We start from the raw sequence: 24,792 nt of genomic DNA, 5'->3' as shown, positions 1-24,792 counted from the left end.
GAGCCACTACTGGCTCGCAAGCAATTGGTACATACCTTTTTTTTTTTTGTAGCATTAGAAAGGTAAGATTTACAAGATTAAATAAAATTAAATATACAATATGAATATATACAATGAAACAATACATTTTGTATTTTGTTTTACTTCCAACGGAGTGAGAGGGGGCGCAGCACACTAGCAGAATGGGGGAGGAAACTGTTATTGTTTTTAGGTAATGTTTTTGAACGGCGTTGATTCCAGAGGGTAAGAATCCTTTTAGTAAGTAAAATGTCGGAGGAGAATACGTGGGGATCAATGTAACCTAGACGATACACCCGTGTTCAGGGAGAAGTTACCCCTTCAAGGGACGTATTGGTTTAATTATTAACACTGAACTTAAAATATTTTAAAATATTAAAATTCAGTTTTACTAGACCTATAACCATAATCATATAGCTTCACTGTATTTAAACGGTTGTTTACTTCCCCAAATCTTATCAATCCCTCTTGCCAGACAAGAAATGTCCGAAAAAAAGAAATTTCACAAAATACGCCACAAATCTAGCGGGTCGTCAACGAAAAATGTATCTTATTTTAATGGTAACGGATTCATCTCTCTCTCTCTCTCTCTTTCTCTCCAGCACGATCCAATCATCGTATTTTGATATCACGTTTTCGAAACAAATCGAAAATAACGGACGCCCTAGCCTAAATCTAAAAGGTTATAAATGACCAAAGCCACGGTATTAGGGTTAGATTACGCCGGAAATGCTTCCCAGAACGAAAAGATTCTATCATAGAAAATATACTTGATCCGCACAGTTTTCGTTAGAAGTCATTAGCGCCGTTATAAACAAGATAATGTTTTCTTGGTACTAGGCCTTTGTGTTTTCCTATTAATGAATTCATAAAAAAAAACTATCAAAGTTAACTGTAGGCTAGTAGATTAAAATGTCTGGATATTTTCACTCCGCCATTTTGCAAGATGGCCGCTTATAAAACATTTGCCAATAGGCTACTGAACTCTATAGATGGGGTTACTGGAGAGGCATCCGAGTCCCCTAACCTTTATGCATTTAGGACTGATTCTAGGCAGGCATTTCTATAATGTTATCTAATGGGAGCTTAACCAAATGTGAATGTTTCGCCCTGTGAATTCGTCCAGGTCCTTTTTCTTTGCTCTTGGTGCGAGGATTCTGGTGTCCCCCAGTGCGTAAAGAACACTGTTTGACGTTCCAAAATGTCATGGGAGCCATCAAAGGAAAAGGTTTTTGCTTCTCTTTCTTTTTTTGTACAGACACTCGAGAACAGATCTAAATTTCTCTTGAGAGAAACTTAAAATATTTTCCAGGAATAAATTTTTGAAGTGCGCACGACGAAATTTTACAGTACGTTCTGAATTTCTGCTCCTTATATAAAATCTAATTAGGAGTTAATTAAATAAAACGTGCCACTAATACTAATCCGAAAATCCTTCAAACAATTTTCGTGGAAGAGAAAAATCGATAACTTGTGGATTTTTGATGAAATTAGGAGATATGCTTAGAAAGTGGTTATTAGGAAGGGAAAATTCTATCGCACTAATTTCAAATTAGATCCGCTCCCTAAAATTAAAACTACGTCATGTATACAGAGAGAAGAAGGGTTCTTTCTGCCTCTAATTACCACTTGTCACTAAGTTAGCGAATGAGTCTCCGACAGCACCCCGACTAATTAAGCGACAAGCGATCCAACTTTTTTATTATTAATTCTTTTTTTTTCTTCTTTTCTCATCTTGAGCTTCCATGGATGATTCCATCCCGCTTATTTTGCATAAAAAGAAGATGAAAGAGATGCGTGCCCTAAAAATTCTATACTGCGTTTGACACTGTAATGACTTTTTTCATACTCGATAATGACTCCGATTTTTAAGGACATGTTCAGTGGTTTAAAGAAAATGCACAAAGAAACATCACTAAGATAAAATGAACATATTTTGATGTATCAATTGAACCGTGGTTTTATAAATTTAGTAACTCAAATAGGCCTACAAGCTGTTTAGCCTTTGCAAGAATGCGTACCAATTTTGATAGCTTCAAATAGAGTTTAACTGAAATTGAAGTCGGTCATGTTGAAAGTATGATAATTTTCGTACCCTACAAAGAATTTGTAATGGAAAAAATATTCTTATCAATGAATGTTTAATACGCTTTGTCGAATTCAAATAGACTTAGCTATACAGCTTCAATAATAGGTTATTTTAAAATATTTATCTTGGTTTGCAAACAAGGAAAAACTTTCACTGTCAAATAGTGGCATTTTGTTTTCTCTACCCCTAAAATTCAATCGCTTTCAAGGATATTATCCGGATCCAAACTTTTTAATCATCGAGATGAAAAAGAAAACGTTATCTTCATTCGTCATCCAAAAATTCGGAAAGAAAAAAATTCCTGAGAAAACATTTCTTTTTCTTTCCTTTTTCTGGTTTTCTTTTCCGTGGTCGGCTTTTCTTGGACTTTTAAAGATTCATTATTCTTCATTAAGTTGAAATTTTGTTTTGGGGGAGAAAAAAACCGCGCGTGCAGTTTTGGAGCTATTCTAAGGATTATTACGATAGATCCCTACAAGTTAGAAACGTTCTGAAAGTGAATTGTATTCGTGAACAAAATGGCTGGCCAAAAACGACAGAAATAGACCTTTTTCAAAAGTCGAAGGGTTAAAATAGAATCTGATGTTTCATAACCTTGTTTTCTTAAGAAGGAAGATCCGGTGGTATGTGGACAACAAAGACAACAGATATGGCTTCAAACCAAATACCCTCATATTCAAGAATTGTAAGTTCTCACGTGCGACAGAAGTCGTAAAACCTTTCACGAGCGGTGATCTTTATTTTTCTAATTTTGTTTTCTTGTCGCTCATTTTGAAAACATCGTCGAGATTATATGAATGTAACTTATAGGGACCTCGTACGATAGGCTTATGGGGTGACATTTGTTCCTGGTCAAAACGGGAAATCTTGCAAGGAAAAATCAACGGAAAAGCCGCGAGAGAGATGAAAAAAAAAAGGCAGCAAGAAGCCACATCGGCGGCCATAGAACTACACTTCTTCCATCCAAGAAATCATAAAATAAATCTTTCTATCGCCCTTAATATTTATCGAAAGGATCGAGCTTACGATCATTTGGTCTTTCTGTTTTTTTTTGGAGAGAGGGTCCAAACAGGGGTTCAGACGGGGGTTTTGCTTCCGCTAGCGGGCGTTTAATGTTGGTACGAACCTTGGCCCCGTTTATCGGAATAGAAAAAACATATTTATCGAGCCATATTCGGTATAGGGTGCCCGGTGCCCCGGGTGATGGTTGAACGCGCCTATGGTTTTAACACCGTATTTTATAGTATCCCTACTTCCTTATTGAATGCTTATGGATGGGTGGTTCCTTATTGGCATCATAGCCGTTTTAAGATAGGTAGTGGAGTAGCTAGGGCCATAGACGTTTTCCATTTTAATTTCCTTATAGTTTTAAATTATAAAAGAACTTTTTCGAGCTAAGCCTAAAATGAAATTGAAATAATGAATTTAAGCACTTTTTTCTCGTGTCACTCAAACGTAAGGATCACACCTCTAGAGAGATACGCTATAGGCGTTTTAGGACCACTTTCTTAAACTCCGTTTTAACGAATGATATTTGTACACAGACCGACATTATGAAATGATACGTTTCTTTCTGTTCTTGTTTTTCCGTCTGCTCTGGGGTATTACTAACACTAACCCGAGGCGGCGAACCTCGAGACGTAACAAATGGTTTCTTTCGACATTACGATTGACGGATTTGGCTAGCTGTCCTCCGTCAGTTTAGACTGACCAATAAATCGTAGTTGACCCCTTCAACCTCTCCCGGATCTTTATTTTTTTACACCGCCTCCTTATATTTCTCCGGTCAGATTGCCTTTATAGGGTCATCCATCGATTCGTGTTGTATTTTTTTATTTATTCACTTGGTTCTTTCGGCTTTTCGCTATATAGCCGAGCTGACCTTTCTTGATCGCAAACATCCCTGTGGGCTGGACATAGGGCGAGTAATGAAATACCGTACCAAACAAGCTTTATCTCGTGAGAATCGTGTTTTTTTTATTTATTTATTTGTTTTGCCTATCAGAAGTGTATTATATGAAGTGTACTACGCGTAAAGGATTTCCACTATTTGGGCCATAATCAAACGAGGGTCCAGTCACACTGTAACTTTGACTGTACTAAAGAGATAACGCTTAATCTTTAGAACGCAACGTAGCTCATTATCTCTGAGAGTAATTAGCCTTTCGGGATAGGACAAACTGAATCATATTTGACCTTTCGTTCGGGATAGGAAAAATTATTTTGTTATGTTCCCTTTATAGAAAGAGCGGGAATGGGCTTCCGCTCTAGTAGTAATCTTTTCTCCTTGGAGTATTGATTTTTCCATGGATGAAATATACTTTTTAGGTGGATGGTTACCTCAGTAAAAAGCGTCATCTATGTCAAACTTAAAATTACTGAGTAATTAAGTGAACAACTACGTTTTTTTTAATTGAAATTGTAAACTTGTTATAAAAATAGGCCAAATGTAGGCCTAAATTAACAACAACATCCTTTGAATAGTTTAGGACTGGAGGAAATAGATAAATCAATTAAAATATATTGTTTTTTATTTTTAGGTAGCGTTCATATAATTATTATAAAAATTAAAATTTTCTAATTTAATTTAGTAGTTTTTTAAACTGAAAAAAAAATCTTTAGTTTTTCTTCATTCTCAAAAGAGGTCGCCAGCACACTTCACTCCATATTACAACCATCGCGCTCACTTTGAAGCAACGGTCCCTATCTGCTTTAAAAATAAACAAAACAAATATATATATATATTTAATTTTAAATTACATAATTTATTTTCTACTTTCAAAATCTGATGATTGCGAAATATGTAACTTCAATTATAGCATACTAGTACTTTTTTAATTTTAAATTACAGAAAAATGATTTTCTACTTTAAAAATCTGATGATTGCGAAATATGTAACTCCAATTACAGCATAATAGTACTAATTCTTGGAAGTTTTCATGGAAACCATCATTTAAGGACTGTTTGGAAAAATACCCCCTTCAATAGAATTCGCATTAGGGGCCTGATTTGAAATGGCACACACAGTAAGTACCCACCATGACTTGAACTTGAACTTTTATATAAATATATAGTTCATATATTTCTTTTCTTTTTTTTTTCTTTCGAAAATGCGACCCTTTTGAAAGATAGTTTCTGTAACTACACAAACCTTTACAAAATCTATTTTTAGAAACAAGATTACTTCGGCCGGGGATCGAGAAATATCGGGCGCCATTTGGAAAGCGGGTTTTTCGACAAAAAAAGGAAAAAAAAAAATTCGGGGGCAGTAGAAAACAATTCTTACGCATGGAGGAACCAACGAATTTGTAGAACTTTCACTTACCCACTGGCTTTCTTTGGGATATTTTCTCCTGAACAACTGCACTTGAACTTAATTCTATTTTGCTATTCCCACTCCCCTTTAGAGTCCATCTAAGGATGTTTTCCCATTTTAAGGACGTTTTTTCCGATCTAACGCCTTTCTGAGGGTCAATTTTGCGGTCACAATGAACCAACGGAATCGGAAACCCTGTATGTATATGTGTATTAAAGTTTCTCCGACCCAGAAATAAATAAGCATGCACCCTTCCGGCCGGGACATCACCATGAAGGGTTTGACAATCTACCATCCATAAGTTGAACCTTCCCAACCAGCATAGATACCTTAGAATTATAGCCCATTTTATTTAGGTCTAAGACTTAGTAGACTTATGGATAATACCTTATGCTATGGTAAATAGAATCAGGTCGCACGATCTGATAGAAAGTAAAGTTAACTCGTTTTTGGCGGTGACCTACGGGTTGGTTTACGAGGCGCTTTTTTTCCCATGCAGCTTCTAGTTAGAACTCTAGTTTCCCAACATTCCCTCAAAAAAGATGCGTTATTTGGTTGACTCCCCTATACTGTAAAAAAACGGAATTGGGAACGAGGCTCGTTTCCTGTTATTCACTCCAGTTTCCGACTTAAAACCAACTTACTTAAACCGGAGTCTGATGATAAAATTATTAGTTGCAATTTCCTCGGGCGGTCAAGGAAAAAGGTGATTTTAATCGAATGCTCTAATAAGTGAAATGAAAACAAGTTGAGTAAGAAGAAAGTACAGGGTTCCTTCTTGAAAGGTTTCGATGATGAAGTTCGAGGAGATTTATGTAGCCTTACTAGTAGAAAAGCTATAGGGAGACGGCAAACCCATTCTTGCTACGTCATAGGCTTATATCTCTTACCTCGATTCCATCCCCCTAACGGGGGAATTTCAGTATCGCGCCTACAAACGCTCCCCTAGGTAGAGGTATAAAATGACGTCGGATGTTCTTTCCCTCCCTGACAAACGCCCTCTCCCTATAGTTGCAAGCGTAAGAATTTTAAAAAATTTGTTAAGCCTTGGTTTTTGAATTTTTATTTTTTTAATTTTTTTATTTCACGCGCTTTGATTGATAAAAGAATGTCACGTGATTATTGACAAGGCCCATAATTAATCAGTCATCACCCAGAAGCCCATTCTTTTATATACTAGTCAGTCACCATCGCTAAAAAATTCTAATATAAATAAACTAGACGACATAACAACAATTTCTTCAATAAACCTAAAAACCCCAATATTGCCAACGGTTTTAAAAAATTGTTAAACGAGTGTTTTTTAATAACCCACTAATAAGAAAGGAACAGTCGCATCCGGAGTGGTTGGTTCCTGAGGAACTATCCCCTGGCCATGCATGGTCCCTGTCATGTATATAAATATCTATTTTTTTTTTAAAGCTGAACATTGCTTCTTCAAGAAGACGAAGTCTGAATCTTTAAGGTCAAGGTGTTCACTTTTTCAAGACCGAGCGAGCGAACTTCTGCTGATCCCATCACCTGCCACTGGCTCGATTATTTTACGCGTTTATTATTCTATCGTCTTTATCCCCCCCTTTTAAACAGGTGATGCTCTTGAAAAAAAAGTAGATTGCCTTTTTTATGTACCATCCTTAAAGTGATAGTGAAAGTCAAACTTAGAGAAAGAAAGTGAAAGTAGATCATTTTTAAACTTTTAAGCCTTTGATGATCCAGAATCATGGCCTGACATCTCCAATGTGTACCTATTAATATTAGAACAATTAGGAGATCGATAGATAAGATGAAACCTTGTTCCGCTTTTGCTTTTAGATTGAGTTAAAGACGCAACTTTAAATATATAGAGCTGACATATGGAATACTTATCTCCCCTTTTGCAAGAATAGAACTTTGCTCTAGAGTAATATTAAGAATGGGCCGTGTTTGACGTCACAAATGTAATTTAACGCAACATCTTATTAGTACCATACTAGAATTGGTAGAATGAAACTTAGTGATATGAGAACTCTTTCGAGGATTACGATTAGGCCGTGTTGATAAAGTGTTGCATTATGTAAGGGCCTGCCATTTAGAATTTCCCGTAATGCAATTGAACTTAGGGAAAATCGACTTCGACCATGCATATCTTTCACAATCCCTTCAACTATAGGAGTCACGCCATCGTCTCATATTGAAAATATTGGTACCCATCATCCTTGGCAAGCTCCCTTCTTATGCTAGCTACGGAGAAATGGTTCCGTCTATTATTCCTCCCTCTAAACTTCTTCGTTATCGCGTTTATAGTTAATATTATTACGTATAGTCCTTCTGTGACGCGCGAGTCTTACGTCCCAACGCTGAGCGCTCGTGATCTTCTTTAACGAGCTCTGCTCTTGGGTTGGGTTCAAGGTTAGTGGGTCAGTAGGAAAACGAAAGCGAAATGGAGCTAAGCATCTAACTTAACGCCTCCAGGGTTAAAAAATGGGCCCTCTTCATGACTCAGGGCTAGAAGAAGGTTGTACCCGTCATTTTAGATAAATGCTACTCGGCCCTGCTTCGAATGTATGCCCCAAACACTAGGGCCTTGCTGCTGCGCATCTGCCAAATACAACCTCGTTATTATATCAATCAAAGAAAACTTTCCCTCCGTATCCTTCCTCGAGACTATGTACGGTTTGGTTTTTCTGGACCAAGACTTTAAACAAGAGTTGATTCGAGTGTCCCCCGAGTAAGACCCATTCTATTAAAACCTTATCGTATCTTGATTTCCATGGTCGTACAGTTCATTATTCAAGGAGAATTAAAATAATTCACGAATAAAATACTTAGCTTGGTTATCTACCCTCTGGTACCTCGTCAAAATTTTCATCATTAGAAATTAATATTTTTCAACCGTTGCGTGTCCTGGGCAGGGAGGACTTGTACCCCAGTCGCGTGTGTCGATGTTCATTAAGTTAAAGGGGTCCATGTATGAGGTGGAGAATCATCATCCACGGTGTCACAGACAGAAGTCTGTGTAATCTTAATTGTATCTTCCTCAAGGAAGTCGAAGCATTTACTATGGGATCCTTAACAACGCTCAATTGAACTGTGTCATTGAGATGGACGAATCAAATCCTTTACGCCGAGGTAAATACAGGGTTTAGGATACTGTAAAAAAATGTCCGCGTACACCTGGCCATAGAAGATTGGAAGTTCTACTTAAGAATCGGAGGGGGCAAGTACTTTTGACTGTAAAGTAATTGGAAGCCGGTTGAAAGAAAGTGTTTTTGGATTTTTGACTCAGTAGGGTTCTTAACAAACTTATGTATGTATTTATAGTCCTTAAGCGTCTTTGCATTCTTCCTATTTCTTATAGAATAACCTGTTTTTCGATATGGAAAACCAAGGCTCTTAAACACTAAGATGTTATACTTATGTTTTCAGACGCAGATGCGTCCGGTTTCGCTTTTATACGTGTGGGAGGTATAACGAATTCTATCGAAATTTATCACTTCGATATACCCTTTATTTTACTTTGTATGAAGCCCAAAATTTGACCCTTTTGACCCTTAAATATCCCTACCAACCAACCAAAAGTTCCAGTAAGATTTTAAGTACTTAACATAAAATTAATTTAGCATATTCCTAACTAAACAATTGTAGTTTTCAAATAATTTTTTGTTAATAGTTCCAAAATTTCTACAATACATGTTTTTTATCATTTCTTAAAATTACTATGTTGAAATTTTATGCACAGCAAATATTTCCAGACCCCACATGATTTTCAAAAAAAAATTCAATATTGTAAATTTTTGATAAGCAATATTAGATTAAAAAATATCTGTTGAAACAACCCATCTCCTCCCCCTCTGTGATTTTATCATTTTTAATTCGGTTTTTATCGAGTGAAGTTCATCTTTAAAATCGTTCAAGAAATTATTAATTTACATAATTAGTTTAATTAATAAAGCTCTATATTATTGTTATTATTGTCGTTGTTGTTGTTATTATTATTGCTATTAAAACGACACGTGATTTGTGAACGGACGTTTGAGTGAAGCTATCAACCGCAATGAAGTCAAACATATTTCATGTAAGTTATTTATGTTTATTATACTTTAATTTGCATAAGTTAATACACACACTAAAAAAATCGAATTCCGAATTAGTTTTGCAACGTTAAACTATCCTTCCTTGGTGGTTATTTAAGGAATTAAATATCCAAACACAAACCAACGATGAAAAACCCATTAGTTTTTGATGTAATCGACCTTTTCACGCGAGAAGGGGTCCTCTTCCAAAATTAATTTATTCAGTTTTTAAAGTATCGAAGCGTGAAAAGTGTTCTTTTGGTGCTTTAGATCACAAGGTTCCGACCTTCAATAGCATTTTTGGGGCCACTTTTCCTTAGAAAAAAATTTTAAACTACCATATCGCGTGATGATAGAAGGTAATTAGTGAAAATGCTGTAATTATCAAATGGTGATATTCAACTTTCATCAAACTCTGACTCGATTAAGTATTAAAGGGATAGTGGGAAGTATTTTTTTAAAGGGGTGGAGTACTGTTGAAGTTATTTCATGCATGTTCTTAACACTGTTCACTGAAATTCTGGCTTAATGTTATACCATAACCCAATCATACTCTCCATAAGTGTGGCTATTTTCTACGAGTGTAATCTTTGCTACCAGTGTAATCTTTGCAAATAGACTTAGTTGAAGGGCGTGTCCTAGCGTGATTTGAAGTAAACAGAATCTATAGCCTATCTCCATCTTTACCCAGAGGAAATAAACACCACCTTCGTAGAACAAGAAGTAATGACCAAATTTGTACATAGTTTTAAATGAAAGCTATCACGCGACTGTCCAGTTTAAAAACACGTTACCGGACACTGTCCCTTATCTATTTGACCACTAACTAATAATAAATTTAAGAAACAGAGTCGTATACAAAACGTTTAAATACTCCTTTAATCTCGCCAGTTAAAAATTATCTACGAAGATCCCTTTTTTTTGAAAATGGACGAACCATGAAAATTATACCTGTATAATTTGATTATTAAAATGGTCTAGTTTCCGCTGTTTTTCAATGGAAAATTTTCATTTCTAATGATTGTCTCTCTTGATCCAGAGAGAAAGTGATGTGTTAGTGAACGAGATAATACAGATTGTCCCCGCGTCACAATGTTCAAAACCAGTTTCCGAAATGGAAATATTCGTCAATACCTTTGGGGAACTTAAAATTTTAGGGGTTTTTTTGATGGCGCATTAAAAGTGAAGTCTAATTACCCACCAGGGATCGCAACGAACGCGTATCATCAGAGTTTGTTGACTTGATGCTACCTTCTACAGTATTGAAATAGCTTTACAGTCATTCACCTGCAAAAAGATGACGTGAGTTTAGCGAGGGAATAGGAGAATTTTTACCTTATCAAAAGACTGGTTTTTTGCGTCGTGGTGCCCCTGTACGAGTCTTGTTCGCATACGTTAGTTTAATTTCTAAATATGAAACGGTAAAAGTTGATATTGGGTTGGGTGTGTTCAATAATTCGACGGAGATAGGGGACCAATATGTTTTCCACGGTAATTGTAAGAATCTACCTACGTTTGTGGAGAAATTTCTCAAAGCATTTTAGAAATTGACAGAAAATGGTGTCCGTCATTCTAGAATGAAAAATCTTTTTCAATTTTCAAATTAAGCTTATCTCGCCCGAGTTGTGGAATTTAAATCAAATTAAAGTGAAAAACATCGTATTGATTGAGAGTACCTCTTTATCATACGCCTAACACTATGAGCAAGAGGCTAGCGAGTCTTTCTTCTTGATTTTAACAGTTACCGAAATTTTTAACGGTTTTTCCTTCACCTATCTATTACTGAAAGTGTTGTATCGAGTATCTTTGATGTGAACGGGCCTGTGATCTAAGTACGCATGACCATAATGATGGAATAAAAAAAACCTCTTAAAGAGGCGAAACATCATCATGAGAGCGTGTTTGGGTTAAAAAAGTAACAGGTATTAAACGATGCTTTCTTTAGCCTCGGGCGCGAAAGTGACAAGAAAAGAAAAATACGATTACGTTTTTATTCTTAGCTACGTGTGAGCGTAGCTATAAAATAATATCATCATTTATTTTGATAAAACGTCGTATTAAATATAATTATAAATAAAAACAACAACAAATTGGTCGTTATAATAGCAATTTCCGTAAGATAATTGAAGGCCTCCTCAGAGAAATTTGCTCTAATTCAGTTCATATCTCTTCAGTATTAGAAAACATTATACCGTTTTATGGCTGAGACAGCATAAGTTTAAATCACTTTTCATCTATTTCGAAATGGTAGTGTAGGTCTGAGATTAGAAACTGTAAATGAAGGAAAGATGCATTTTTTTCCCAATGATATTTTCACCCACTTTCTCATCCAAATCTTAAATCTTGCCTTCCGTGTATTGCGTTCCACAAACCAACAAACACACACACACACACCCACACACACACACACACACACAAAGCCACCCCAACTCCATTTCTATAAGTTACGTTGTGATTATATAACCATACACGTAACTAAAAACTTTCTAAACTTTGAGATGATCAACCCTTATCCAAGATGTTCAAAGACTGGGGAGGATGAAAGTTGGGGAAGAGCAAAGACACTTCTGCGGAGGTTTTTTTTTCTTTAGAAAAGGAGGCAAAGAGTAAAAGCGAGTTAGAGAGAGAGGTAGGGAGGTAGGCAGAGAGAGAGAGGAGAAGGCAAAACCAGCCAGAAGCATCCGGCGAGAACGGTTTTGAATAGCAGGTGCGAAAGCGAAGTTTGCGTTGCTCGTGCCAGTGACCCACGTATCTTGGAATTACATTCCCTCCCCAAGATTCGGGAGGCTTTTCGAGATTATAGCGACCTTGAAATAATCCTTTTGGCAGCGCGGGAAAAAAACCGGGTTCCCGCCATTTTGAGGGTCAAATGTCTTAGTCTAGGGCGCCATCTTAGTTTTTAATTAAAACAAAAAGCTAAAGGTGTTTTTGGTATGTTTTCTTGGGTCACAGTTGAGATGTTTAGTTATGATAATTGGATCTGTGTTCCACTTTGGGCGGAAGGTTTATTTTAGATTGGACCACCTACGGATTTCCATCTCTTTTACTGGACCTTTGGTCACCGTTAACATGAATGGGACGTGTTGTAAATAGAGTAGCTGGCCCATTCGGCTTACGTTTTCCCACCGTTTTTACCAAATTGCGCGGTACCCTTATTTTGGCGCGAAAAGAGTACACGTGGTCCCAGAATGCATGCACCCTCGAAGAACGTCTCAGACTAGCTGTATGTCGTCGTCGTTTTGCCTAGAGGCAATAGGGTTAAAAGACAGAATTGATACCAAGCCTTTCTACTATGTTGCCAATAGACGAACTTCAGGTGTTATGACCAGTGAACCATTTAATTTAAACTTGACTTTGAGGAGATAAAATTGTAGAGCGACAGACTTATTTATTGGTTTCTTTTCGCCCCGATTTAACCTTGCCTCGGCCTACGATAAGATTCTAAATTTTAAATTCAGTTGGGGTTTTCGAGATAGGTAGTACGGTGCGATACCCAAACCCAATTGGAGATTATCCGCCGACACCCAATACCAAGTCCAAAAAGCAAAGCCTACTCTGCTCCAGTGTTACCGACTTGACATAGAAGTTAGAACCACCGAATTTTTGTTAAATCCGAGTAAAATTTATCGTGAAAGTTTTTTTCTAAGAATAAAAACGCGTGTAAAATAATTACAGACCAAGCGGAATATTTTTGGGGCCACATTGGTTTTAAATTAAGGTTTCGCTTGGTTCACCGCAATTAGCAATTTCACGATGAGGTAATTATAATTTAGCAAATTTTCAACTCCTCACAAATGACATAGTCACAGACGAAGCTAGGACAGGTAGGGTGAATTTTGGGAGGGGTGCAAGAGAGAGAGAGCGTATGTAGATAAAGACGATGTGGTGCAGTGCCAGCTAGGGGTTTACAGAACTAGAAATAAACTGGATTTGTTTAAAATCTTTGCGAGCAGTGACCTATTGATCGAAGAAGCGGCTAAGGGTTCTCACGCTTCGACTAACGCAAGTTTTGCTAGCACCACTCGTAAAAAGAAAAAGAAAAAAAAATCTAAATCAACTCAAAATGTACCAGCACCAAGAAAGTATTCGTTGAAACGTCTCCAGCCCCTTTCCGAAACGAGCCCTAAACTGCTTTAGCGCGCTCGCGGCACGATGTCCTTTCAATATACGCGAGTACTTGGTTGGGTGACATTGGATAAAATGCTATCGGTATGCTAAGGCAATCTTTAAAGGGCGGGTGAAACTAATCTTATTTTAATTACTACGACTCTTCGGACAATAACAATAAAAGTATAACATAAAAGGCACTGAAATCTTTATTGCGAAAAGAGAATAATCACGGGTGTTTTGGTATTAATTCTGAATTTTAACGAAACTTCAGTTACTCTCTAGGCCACTAGCTTTTTTGATATTCAAAATTCCCCTTTAAGTATTTAAAGGACAAAAACTAAAGAAGTATAACTTAAAAATCGCTGAAATCTTTGGTACGAAGATTCCGAATTATAACGAAACGTCAGTTACCCTCTAGACCAATCAGCTTCTAGCTTTTCTTTTTTCATATTCAAAATTCTTTTAAGTATTTAATTATTGCAAATTCAATTGCGTTTCCATCGACCAAATCCTGAAAACATTAATTTCAGACGTCTAATTCCCTTCTTACATGATCAAATTATCCACATCAAATTCGTGCTGTCGAACCATGGAACGAAAGAGATATTAATTTTCTTGAAAAATAATCATAAGCTACAATTTCAATAATTTGGCTAAATTATATTGAGCTTCCCTTTGCTGTTTTCCCTGTTTTCTTGGATTCCCATTCGCTGCCTTTCGTTCCAGTAGTTGATCTTCAAGACGTTGACTCCCAGCCGTCATCAAAGGATGAGGCTATTTACCCCTTCGCTTGTAAAGGGGGAAATTAGAAGGGGGAGAAAAGAAAGTTTTTTAAGAATTCCTTCCAACAACTTTTACCTCCGGTTTTCATTTTTTTCTCTCTCTATCCCCGTCTCTTTAGATTTTAGTTAATTAGCGCTTCAATAAGACGATAATAATTTTTTTCTTTCTATCCCACTGTGGTTCGTACATGTCCTATTAATGAATTCTTATTTTTTACAATATATTCATAAAGTCAAAACAATTAAAATTAAATGTAAAAATTATTAATTATTTTATAAGATATTATATTCCTTCAGGGCAAATATTGAAATTTAAAGGTTGCTTCTTAAGATTAAGGCTGTGAGGTTTATTGTTAACTCAAAGACGTGGTGGAACGCCCAGTCCAAACCTTTTCAAATAAGAAACTTTAAGTATCTTTACAGGCACGTTAATTTACTCTTTACGTAGTAGGTAAACACTAAAAAAGATTTTTCCCAATCCGAAGCCATTTTGAAAAATGGCGACCATCTCTTTCTTTGGGGAATAACTTTGATCGTACGTTTCAAATTATTTATTAATAATTTAAAATACTGAGTGATAACTATACCTATAAATAGTTTTCAGACTAGGAGAATTGATACTATTTACACCAGGATACCACGCTACTTGGAGGACGAAGTACAGACTTACCAAGTAGCGTGGTCTCCTGATATAAAAGGCATCAATCCTTCTAGGCTGTAAACCACGTATCGATGGGATTTATGGTAAATGAACACTCGCTCCGCTTCCATTTTTTAAAATGGCCACCAGCAAAATAACAAAAATAAAAAATAATAAAAGGTCAGCAACGAAAGGTTCATTTGGTTCTTCAATTCTTCTAGTTGAAGACCATCGTGTTAGATAATTTGAGAACGGGTCCATATGGGTAGCGAACAGTAAAATCTCAAACAAGCGAGGGTTATGCAAGTCGTGATGTTCAAATTAAAAATCTGGAAATAAACAATTTAAACATATGGTAGGACGGTAGATTCTTAACGTTATGTATAATTATTTTAAAACCTTCTTCAAACACATTACGCGCAATTCATAATATTTGATAGATTGTAACAGGCCTCGCCTCGCGTTCAATGAAAATTATTACGATAACCATGATATCGTTATCATCCGCTTGTTATCCAAGGTAACAGTGTATGGTATAATAAACAAGTTTTTGATTCTCCCAGAGCCCCAGACTCCCAGTGACGGGAACGTTGGTATTTTTACGTAATCTATAAGCTTTAAATTTTTAGCGCCTATATTTTGACCGGGAGAAACGATTGAAACGAAAAAGGCCTATTATATTGTTACGGTTGAGAACAAACTGAATCGCCGTTTGGAAAAATATCTATATACGCACGTTGAACCTTGGTTTACCTGGCGAGTTAGGTGATTTAGTTTGTAGAGGTGTTAGTTGGCTATTTGTAAGTCTGGATTATCATAAATTCATAAGATATGTCGGCCATAAATTTGTCATTGGTTACAAACTGGAGCTTGTCATGAAGTGATTGAAGTAGGTCATAGATTCGGGGTAAAGCGACGCCTGGTGAGGCGCAGTCAAAGGCTTAGTAATGCAGACTAAATAGGAAGATGGAAGGACTGCAAAATGAACCTAGTGTAGCTGCAATTCTCGCTTGTCGTTCCTGAACTAGCTCTCTGGAGGACAAAAACCCGTCTGCTTTTGTCCTCCAGGTAGCCTGGTCTCCTGGTGTAAATTGTATGAGCCCTCCATGCGTGTATACTATCTATTGGTTTCTTAAGCTCCAAGCAGCTTGGCACTTCACCATAGTCTAACGATGTCACTCGCTCGGCCGCGTATTTGGTCGTGACGATGGTCCCGCCGCTTCAGTGCCCCATTACGCAACCTGTTCTTAATAGATAAAATAATTTTTTTTCAAACACTTGTAGTTCGCATAAATACGCGAGCAATATGGGGGAATAGAAATTTTATACATCAAAAGGATAGGATGAGATTCCTATAGTGTCCATGGGTGTGCTATGCTTGAAAAAACAGAGGGGGGAACGCTAAATTCTATCCCCCCTACGGGGCGACAGGAGGCCGGGGAAATTTTTAAGTCAACCAGTTACGCTTATGGTTACGGCTTTTGTTAATTTTTTCAGCTATTTTATTGTATTGAATAATAAAATTGTAATCCCGAGCCAAATTTTTCAAAGGGAGATTGAAGACGAAATAGTCAGAAGTAAACCTTTGAACAAAGCCTTCAGGAGTAGTTAAAGTTTTCTAAAAACCAAACCTCTGTGAGCTAGTGGTAGTCTTTGAGACTTATCTAACCTTGTTTTACCTCGTGTCAAAGGAACAGTATTTACTAATAAACGTGACATTATAGAGTGGTACTGAGAGGGACTACGGGGACGTGACTTTAATATTGGTAGTCTAAATTTTGTGGCCTTATAACTGACGACCTCCAATATGGTCGTCAAAACCGAGGTAAACGATAGGAGGGGGTTACGTCACGAGAAGTTCGTCGTAGCAGACTATACCATCGTTAAATCTCGCGCTTGACGTATATTTTTAAAACACTTGAAATTTCCTTTAAATTGAGTAACGAATGGTTTAATGGGAGTTTGCGAAAACACACCTTGAGGACTGTCTTCATTGTCACTTTAAAATATTTGCCAACAGGAGAGAGAGAGAGAGTTTCGGGGTTAGTGGCTGTATGTCTAGTCCGGCCTTGGGAGAAAAGAGGTGATGGCCTTAGATCATCGAACTGGCCGTGAACTTCTTTCTTAGCACATACAAGGGGAAAAACTTAAGACTTATTTTAATGTATAAGACTCGTTTTTATTATAGCAATACATACGGTGGTCTATTGAATATTAAGATATTCACGTATCAAGCATATTGGCTGAATTGAGATTAGATGAATGGGGAACCAGTAAATATAGGGAGTTCATGGGTGCGTCAAGGTATTGACACCGCGTAACGAGTAAAGGTCAAAGATCGCGTCTCTCCTTGAACTAGGGTATCTGTAAGTCTAAGAAAGATTGAGTCACATCACAGTTTCAAATGATTTAGCCTGATATGCTATGTTCCACGCTGTAAACCGTAGAAACACATATACCGCTTCACTTTCTCTTAATTCTATTTGTTTTTGATATAATTTTTCTTGACCAAAAATTGGAATAACTGTTTAAAGCAATGTTTTGACGGGACCTTTTGACCCAGACAATGAAGAATTATAACATTAACAGAAGAGGCAGTTGGGTGTTTTAATTGAATCGAATCAAGGTTACTAAGGCAAATTCGTTCATATTTCATTCCCCTTTTTGGCTGGCAGACAATGTTACATAATTAAAAGTATAACGCGATCTCTAATTGCAACGATGTTATATAAACCCCGCTATAGACTTGAGTTTTCAGTTTCCCCAGAAACCTAGATGTGTCATAAATGCCAATCCTTTCGCCTGATGGGCAGGATGCCCAGATGTTGGAGAGTTTCAGAAAAAAAACTGCGTAGCTTGAAGGGCACCCTAATTGAATATTTTTTTAATGAAATTACCATCTTTAGACATTTCTTTCTTTAGTGAATATGAATTGAATTTTCACGTTATTTTTCGTTATTGAAATGGTTTTCTAAGTGGGCAAAAGGCATCGATGTTGAGCAGTTAAGAAAGAATTCAATGGTGTCTGACTATTTTGATCGTAGGTGTTTAATTACACCTCTTAAATCTTTGGGTTATAGAAAAGAAAAAAATACTGTCAAATATTCACGTACGCCTACTTAGAAATGGATGGGGTACGTTATTGAGTTCTTTTTAACAATCATGTAAGTGGAGAATTCGAATTTTTGCGATTTTAATCTTAGGTTTTTCTTTTTTAGAGCTTATATAATAAGGAATATTTTTAACACGCGCAGTTAAGGTAACGTATCTACGCGTTAGGCATATCTGTGAAGCAGACGACGTCCTTGTGGTATAAAATTCTATTGGACGGACTAGTAGTAGAAATTTTATTTTCTATATCGCACTTTAAAGAATGATAAAAATTCAATTTAATTTTATTGATATTATCCAATTAAATTCACGCTAATTCATTTCACTCGAGACTCGATACAACTTCAATTAAAATAACTGAACACGACCAAATAGGGCAAACCCAAACTTAAAGTCAAGTTTTAAATTCCGAATCCACTAGATATATTTTCTTTATGCCACAGAAATACTAATTACCAAGTAGACCCTAATTACTCCAAACAACTTAATGATATGGAACAAGATTGTATTTAAGTTACTAGATAATTTTCTTCCCAAAAATTCTCAGAATAATGTTTTTAAAATAAAATGAAAAAAATAAAGAAATTTGTTAAGAGCAGGCCTTCTGCCATACTGGTATACTGTCTTTAGACCTGCCAGGCGAGGCGAGACGGGACGGTGCGGTGTTTTTGGGTATGACCGTTACTGGTTCAACTGGTTCCTTCATTTTTTTGATCTTCCCCTCTTATCTTTTTATCTCGGGGAAAAACGGAGTTGGGAGGGGGGGATGAGTTTACCACTTTAATACCTGGATACCTGGAGTTTCCACCTAGCCATAAAGGAGAATCTCTGTTCCAGAGAACGAAATTCAGAGAGAGGGAGAGGGGCGTATCAAACGAGAGACACTGACCCTAATATCGCGTCAGCGACCTCCAATTTATTGTTGAGGAAAAAAAGGGCGCTACGAAAGAACTTGGTTGTGATGTGGATGTGTGTGTGTGTGTTGTGTGAATGGTGGAAAGTGGTAGTTCTTGCCCCCCCCTTTTTCATAAAGGGATAGTAAACTCTACAGGTAAATTTTGTTTATATAATTTCATTTTTCAATTAAAATTTTACATTGTTTTGATTATTTTCTCTTTTTCAGTAAATATTCCAGATTTGTTTGTTTACTCTTACTTTTAATTGATATTTTAAGTAAGACTTAATCTTATTTCACTTTTCAAATGATATTTCTATATAAATTTAGATTTTAATTTAATTTTTTATTAAAATTTCTAAAAAAGATTTTTTTTTTAAATTTATTGATAAATTTTGTTTATTTTACCTTTTTTAATTAAAATTTCCAAATAAATTCAGTTTATTTTAAATTTTAATTTGAGATTTCCAGATAAAATTAGTTTTAATGTAAATATTTTTAATTAAATTATCTAGATAAATTTAGTTTAATTTAAATTTTTTAATTATAATTATCAGATAAATGAAACTATATTTAACCTTTCCATAATAAATACAATTTATTAACTATAAATTCAACTTTCCATTTGAGAAATTCATACAATGTTTAGTTTTTTTCCATTTAGTGAAAGTTAAGTTAGATTAAGGCGACTCTACTTTTATCAACCCTTTAATATGTCCCTGCTTAAAATGCCCCTTTCAGCCTCCGTTTCATCCCGCCCTTAAACCGAAGCTTCCTTCGCATTCTCGTAATTAAACCTGAATCGCCCCCTGCGCTTATATCTATGTTCCATCCAAATACCTCTTCTTCTATAGTTATTTTTTATTTCACGGCTTGATTATCACCATAGCCCTATAATGTGTAAGTTTGTGATAAAATAGAGTGTCGTTCCACCTACGTTTAAAGCAAAAATGTCTCCCTCCTGTGGTGCCCCCGTATACGCAATAATTTTACTTTGTGAAAAGCTGGAACCAATCATAACTCGTTAACGTCAAGAGCGGAGCTAAAACTAGTTAGCCTTTCCTAAGCTTAGCGGGGCCTCGACTATGGGAACATCTAGTGCCATTTTTCTGAACTAAACCTTGACTGAGACACTCTTTAAATGTTTCTTATCCAAAACAGAATCGAGTTGGATCCCTTACTTGCTTGTGCCGCTGTACGTATACAGAGCTTTCAAATGGGATAGTACTACGTCACACCCTCCCAAGTCTTACCTCTGTTCTGGTAGCCATATTGGATGATCTCAGGTTCAATCCTGCTTTAAACACACCAATATGACAGCGTATATATATATTAAGATATTTTCAACAAGATACACGAGCCAAGACATTTATTTGCCCTTTGAAAAATATTTCAATTTAGGGACGTTTTTCAAAATTGTGAAAGGTCGGGTAGGGATTACCGCGGTTTTGGTAGCCATATTGGGTGGTCTCAGCTTCATTCCTGCTTTAAACCCACCAATATGGCGGCGTAAATTATGTCACGAGACTCAGCTCCTCCAACTGAAAGCTCTCTATAGAGATAGGAAATAATTTTATTAATTCGAATCCATCACAAGGTGACGCCTCTGTGCCCTTTTAGTAATTTCTTAGCGCATGTATCATATATCCTTTATACCCATTCTTATAGAGAGTATGATAGCCTTATGTTATTACGTATGTTTTTGCTTTTTTGGCGAGTCCACGTAACGTGTTCTAAACTATACGGTGAATTCGTGCAAGCGTTGCCGCCAGAAACTTTGCGCTCTCACAAAAAATAAAAAAAAATAAAAACTAAAAAAATAATCGTGCGAATAACGTTTTTGAAAGCGTGATTTGGAATCCCCCGCCTGACTGGGCAAAGAACTCCGTGTTACAACTACCGTATATCCTGCGTTTTGCCAACCACAAATTTTATTTAAAAATTGAAATTACAAAAATAAAAAATATGGGAAAATGGAATAAGTATAATGGAGGGGGTGGAAGGAAAATATTGTTTGTGGGTTAACAGAGATATTTTAAATATTACTAGAGGTTTATGTAATACAGTGTTGCCAGTTTTTAAGTGAGTGAAATTCAACCGCTATCCTACAACAGACTGAAAAGTTTGTAGAATTCAGTTCAATTCAGTAATTATCATTGCAGGAGATGCTCTAGTAGCAAATTATTACCAACCCTGAAACTCATGTGGTTAAAGATAAGAAAATTGACAGAAAATTTCTCTATCATATTTAGAGCATGCAGACTGAAGGAATTGCTATACTAAACTGTAGACCTTATGAAACTGAGTGTACAATTATCACTTTTTGATTTCGTTATTATTAACTTCAATAAGGTGATAATTAAGACTTGATGTTACAATATTACCGTGTGCCTTAAACAACCTTGTTCAAGAAAAACTCTGTTATATCTATACCATCTTGGCGTAGACACTTTCTCAATAGATACATCTGGCGTTCATTTGCATGTCCCTTATTGTTAATCAAATTGTATTATCCCAGGGCTCCCAGCGCTTAGTGCACAAAAAAAATAGGTATTATAGGTCTAAAAGGCTAAAATTATAGGATATTTATAGGTCTAAAAGGCTAAAATTATAGGATATTTATAGGTCCAAAAATCATCAATTTATAGGTTCAAACTTATGTTATGTAAATTTTATACGTTTAAAATTACGAATTATTGGAGTTTTACAGGAAGTATATTATATATTCGAGAGTAGACTACTTTTAAACATATTTATAAAAATATGATCATTATTTAATTTACTAGGGACTAGTAGTTAATAGTGTAGCAACTAAACTATTTACCATGCATGAAATTTTTTATAGATAACTACCTTAAATTTTTTTAATTATTTAAATGTCAGGTACTTTTTTTACTTTGGACTAATTCAGGGTTTCCACGAAATTTTCAGATTCAAATTCCCTGACTTTTTCAGGTTTTGTCGGACTTTTATTACGATTTTCCCTGACATGTTTAGGCCCAACTGTCCATTTTAAATAACTAAACTAGAGCGTTTAAATCGCCTTCTTGAATATATAACTTAAAACCTTGCGGAGCGAGCGAAGCGAGCTCCGCGATTTTTGTGTCTGGTCAAACGTAATCTCGCTAAAATTTTGAAAAAAATTAAAAATTTTGGATTGTTTTTGAAGTTTCTCAGTGTTTTTAAACCAACATATCCAAAATATAGGTATTATAGGATAAATTTACGAATTATAGGTTTTTATAGGACCATCTCAGAATTATAGGTATTTATAGGTATTATAGGTACTCTGGGAGCCCTGTTATCCGTACTAAAACCAGTTAATTATTCCCAAAAGTCTAAAAACGTGACGTAGACAAACATGGCGTAAACACATTTGAAAAATCTCCTCCTACAAAACAAACAAGAAGAAAATAAAATCCCATCCGTAAATAGATTCTCAACTGTTCAACAGATGTCTAGAAAAAAACCTCTTAAACACCAAACAATATCGGTCTATAACATCCTCTCGTAGTTTCAGGACTGACTTCGTTTAAACCTCGCAGTGAAAGTGGCTACGTGCTTTTTTTGACGTAATTTGTTGGTATTTTTTTATTGGCAAACACGGGGCGAATTTAGGCTTGTTAAAGGCGCACTTGTCTCAAATCTACTCTTACCATTTGTGTGAAGAAAACGTGAGGCGGGAACCAGGACCGAGGGAGGATGTGGGAGATCACGAAGAATAATTCAACGAAGAGAGGAGTTAAAGCAGTTACCTTTAGTCCAGGATCTCCCTATGCTGACGGGAAACCAAGAAAATCACGCCTTCGTACTCCTATCGCCATAATTCTCTCTTGCGTGAGAGCTGTTTTTTAAGAAGGAGAAAAAACTGTTGAAAAAAAATCTGTTCCTCTAACCGGGGGTATTTGGTGAATGTTTTTTCTTTTTCACGAAGAACCCCGCACCGTCTTAACCGCGCCGTGAAAGTGACCCAGTGACAATGACCTCGATTCAACCTCTCCGATTCTAAAGATGAGATTCCGAGTTGGATTCGTTTCTCGGGGAGAGAGCGAGGGAAGAGAGAAAGAGAGAGAGAGATATTGAACAATCAAACTGTCCCCGAAATCGAGTACATCTTCTATAGTATTGTTGAGGAATGGTTCAATATATATTTAGGCCTAGTCGATCATTTATTGCAATGACTGTTTTTGCTTGTTTATGTTTAGATCTAGTCTTGTTTTCTGTAGTTTTGTTTTAGTAAATAACAACACGGTGATCTTTATCTGCAATGAAAGACGGAGGACAGTTATTGCATGGTTTAAAGTTACCGCGGAGAAAGACTTGTAATATAAGTAGACGAAAGTAGTACTGATGTTTTGACTGAATTTTAAACTTAAATTTTTGGACTCATTGCAGGGGTCCGAGACGATTCATTTTTTCGCAAAGACAAAGGGAATTAGAAGAAACGAAAGCACTGAGGTGATAAAAACCAAGTTGAAAGACCAGGTTTTTGTGGGTTTTAGAATTTCATCGCGAAACGTGTAGCGCTTTAGACATAAGGAAAAATCTTCCAAAATTGGCACTAGAAAATTTCACATGTGCTTTTCAATTTATAGCCTTTCTTTATTTTTTCAAATTAGACTTAACTCTTTTGACTTTAAGAAGTTTAAGCGCGCTGTGTTTTTGATTAGTACCTTAAAATCTCTAATCATCTTTCAATAATTACCATACATACACGAGGGCCTCCCCAAAGCAAGTTTAATTCTACGTTTGCAACGGTTATCTAAACCTCAACATATGCTATTGCAAAAGTTTGTCTCGATCGACATATATTAATACTTATTTTTTATTCAATTCGAATCTCTAGGAAGATGAACATATTTTTTGGGACACAAATTCATGGGAGCGGTTTTTTTAGGGTACCATAAGGTTGGGCTCCGGAATTGTTGGCGAGCTTAGCGCGGGGGTAGAAATTGGGTCAAACCTGATGGATAAATAACAACATTTTTAAACCAGGGAAAGCGGCTTCAGGGTAAAGTGATCCCTTTTCCGAGGGCCGTGGCGCACCTTAGTAAGGGAAGTGGCCGAAAAAAGTCGCGTGGTACATAGATATCAGAAAAAAGTAACTGGAAAGGATCGAATAACCAAAACTAGCCCATGAAAAAGGGCAGTTGGTTGTTTATTCGAACTTAATTTACCGATTTTTACCAAATAGTAGTTAAGAATCGGTTGATAATCGGTTAATAATCAGTAAAAGTCGGTCCTTATCGGTTAGTAATCAGTAAAAATCGGTTCTTACCTTATTGGTTAGTAATCAGTAAAATTCGGTTCTTATCGGTTAGTAATCAGTAAAATTCGGTTCTTATCGGTTAGTTATCAGTGAAAATCGGTTCTTATCCGTTAGTAATCAGTAAGAATCAGTTCTTATCGGTTAGTAATCAGAAAAAATCGGTTCTTATCGGTTAGTAATCAGTAAAAATCGGTTCTTATCGGTTAGTAATCAGTAAAAATCGGTTCTTATCGGTTAGTAATCAGTTAAAATCGGTTCTTATCGGTTAGTAATCAGTGAAAATCGGTTCTTATCGGTTAGTAATCAGTGAAAATCGGTTCTTATCGGTTAGTAATCAGTGAAAATCGGTTCTTATCGGTTAGTAATCAGTGAAAATCGGTTCTTGTCGGTTAGTAATCAGTGAAAATCGGTTCTTATCGGTTAGTAATCAGTGAAAATCGGTTCTTATCGGTTAGTAATCAGTGAAAATCGGTTCTTATCGGTTAGTAATCAGTGAAAATCGGTTCTTAT

General features: G+C 36.2%; 2 long non-coding RNA genes across 2 annotated transcripts; one reads left to right on the top strand and one right to left on the bottom strand.

The window, feature by feature from the left end:
• Positions 1-299: 299 nt before the first annotated feature.
• Positions 300-9,352, top strand: LOC149704989 (uncharacterized). Its single transcript, XR_016381480.1, has 3 exons — positions 300-5,133; positions 5,280-5,620; positions 6,846-9,352. It is a non-coding gene; the product is annotated as an uncharacterized LOC149704989 (long non-coding RNA).
• A 119-nt stretch (positions 9,353-9,471) lies between these two features.
• On the bottom strand, positions 9,472-23,144 carry LOC149704988 (uncharacterized). The gene is made up of 5 exons (XR_016381481.1): positions 22,769-23,144; positions 15,996-16,253; positions 14,444-15,336; positions 10,677-14,369; positions 9,472-10,609 (listed from the first exon to the last, which is right to left on the bottom strand). It is a non-coding gene; the product is annotated as an uncharacterized LOC149704988 (long non-coding RNA).
• Between the last annotated feature and the right edge of the window lie 1,648 nt (positions 23,145-24,792).

This window comes from Phalangium opilio, unplaced genomic scaffold (assembly GCF_054372755.1).
Source record: "Phalangium opilio isolate 3A_F unplaced genomic scaffold, DU_Popi_V2 ptg000014l_1, whole genome shotgun sequence".
Classification (NCBI taxonomy): Eukaryota; Metazoa; Arthropoda; class Arachnida; order Opiliones; family Phalangiidae; genus Phalangium; species Phalangium opilio.
This window is presented reverse-complemented; position numbering and strand designations above follow the sequence as displayed.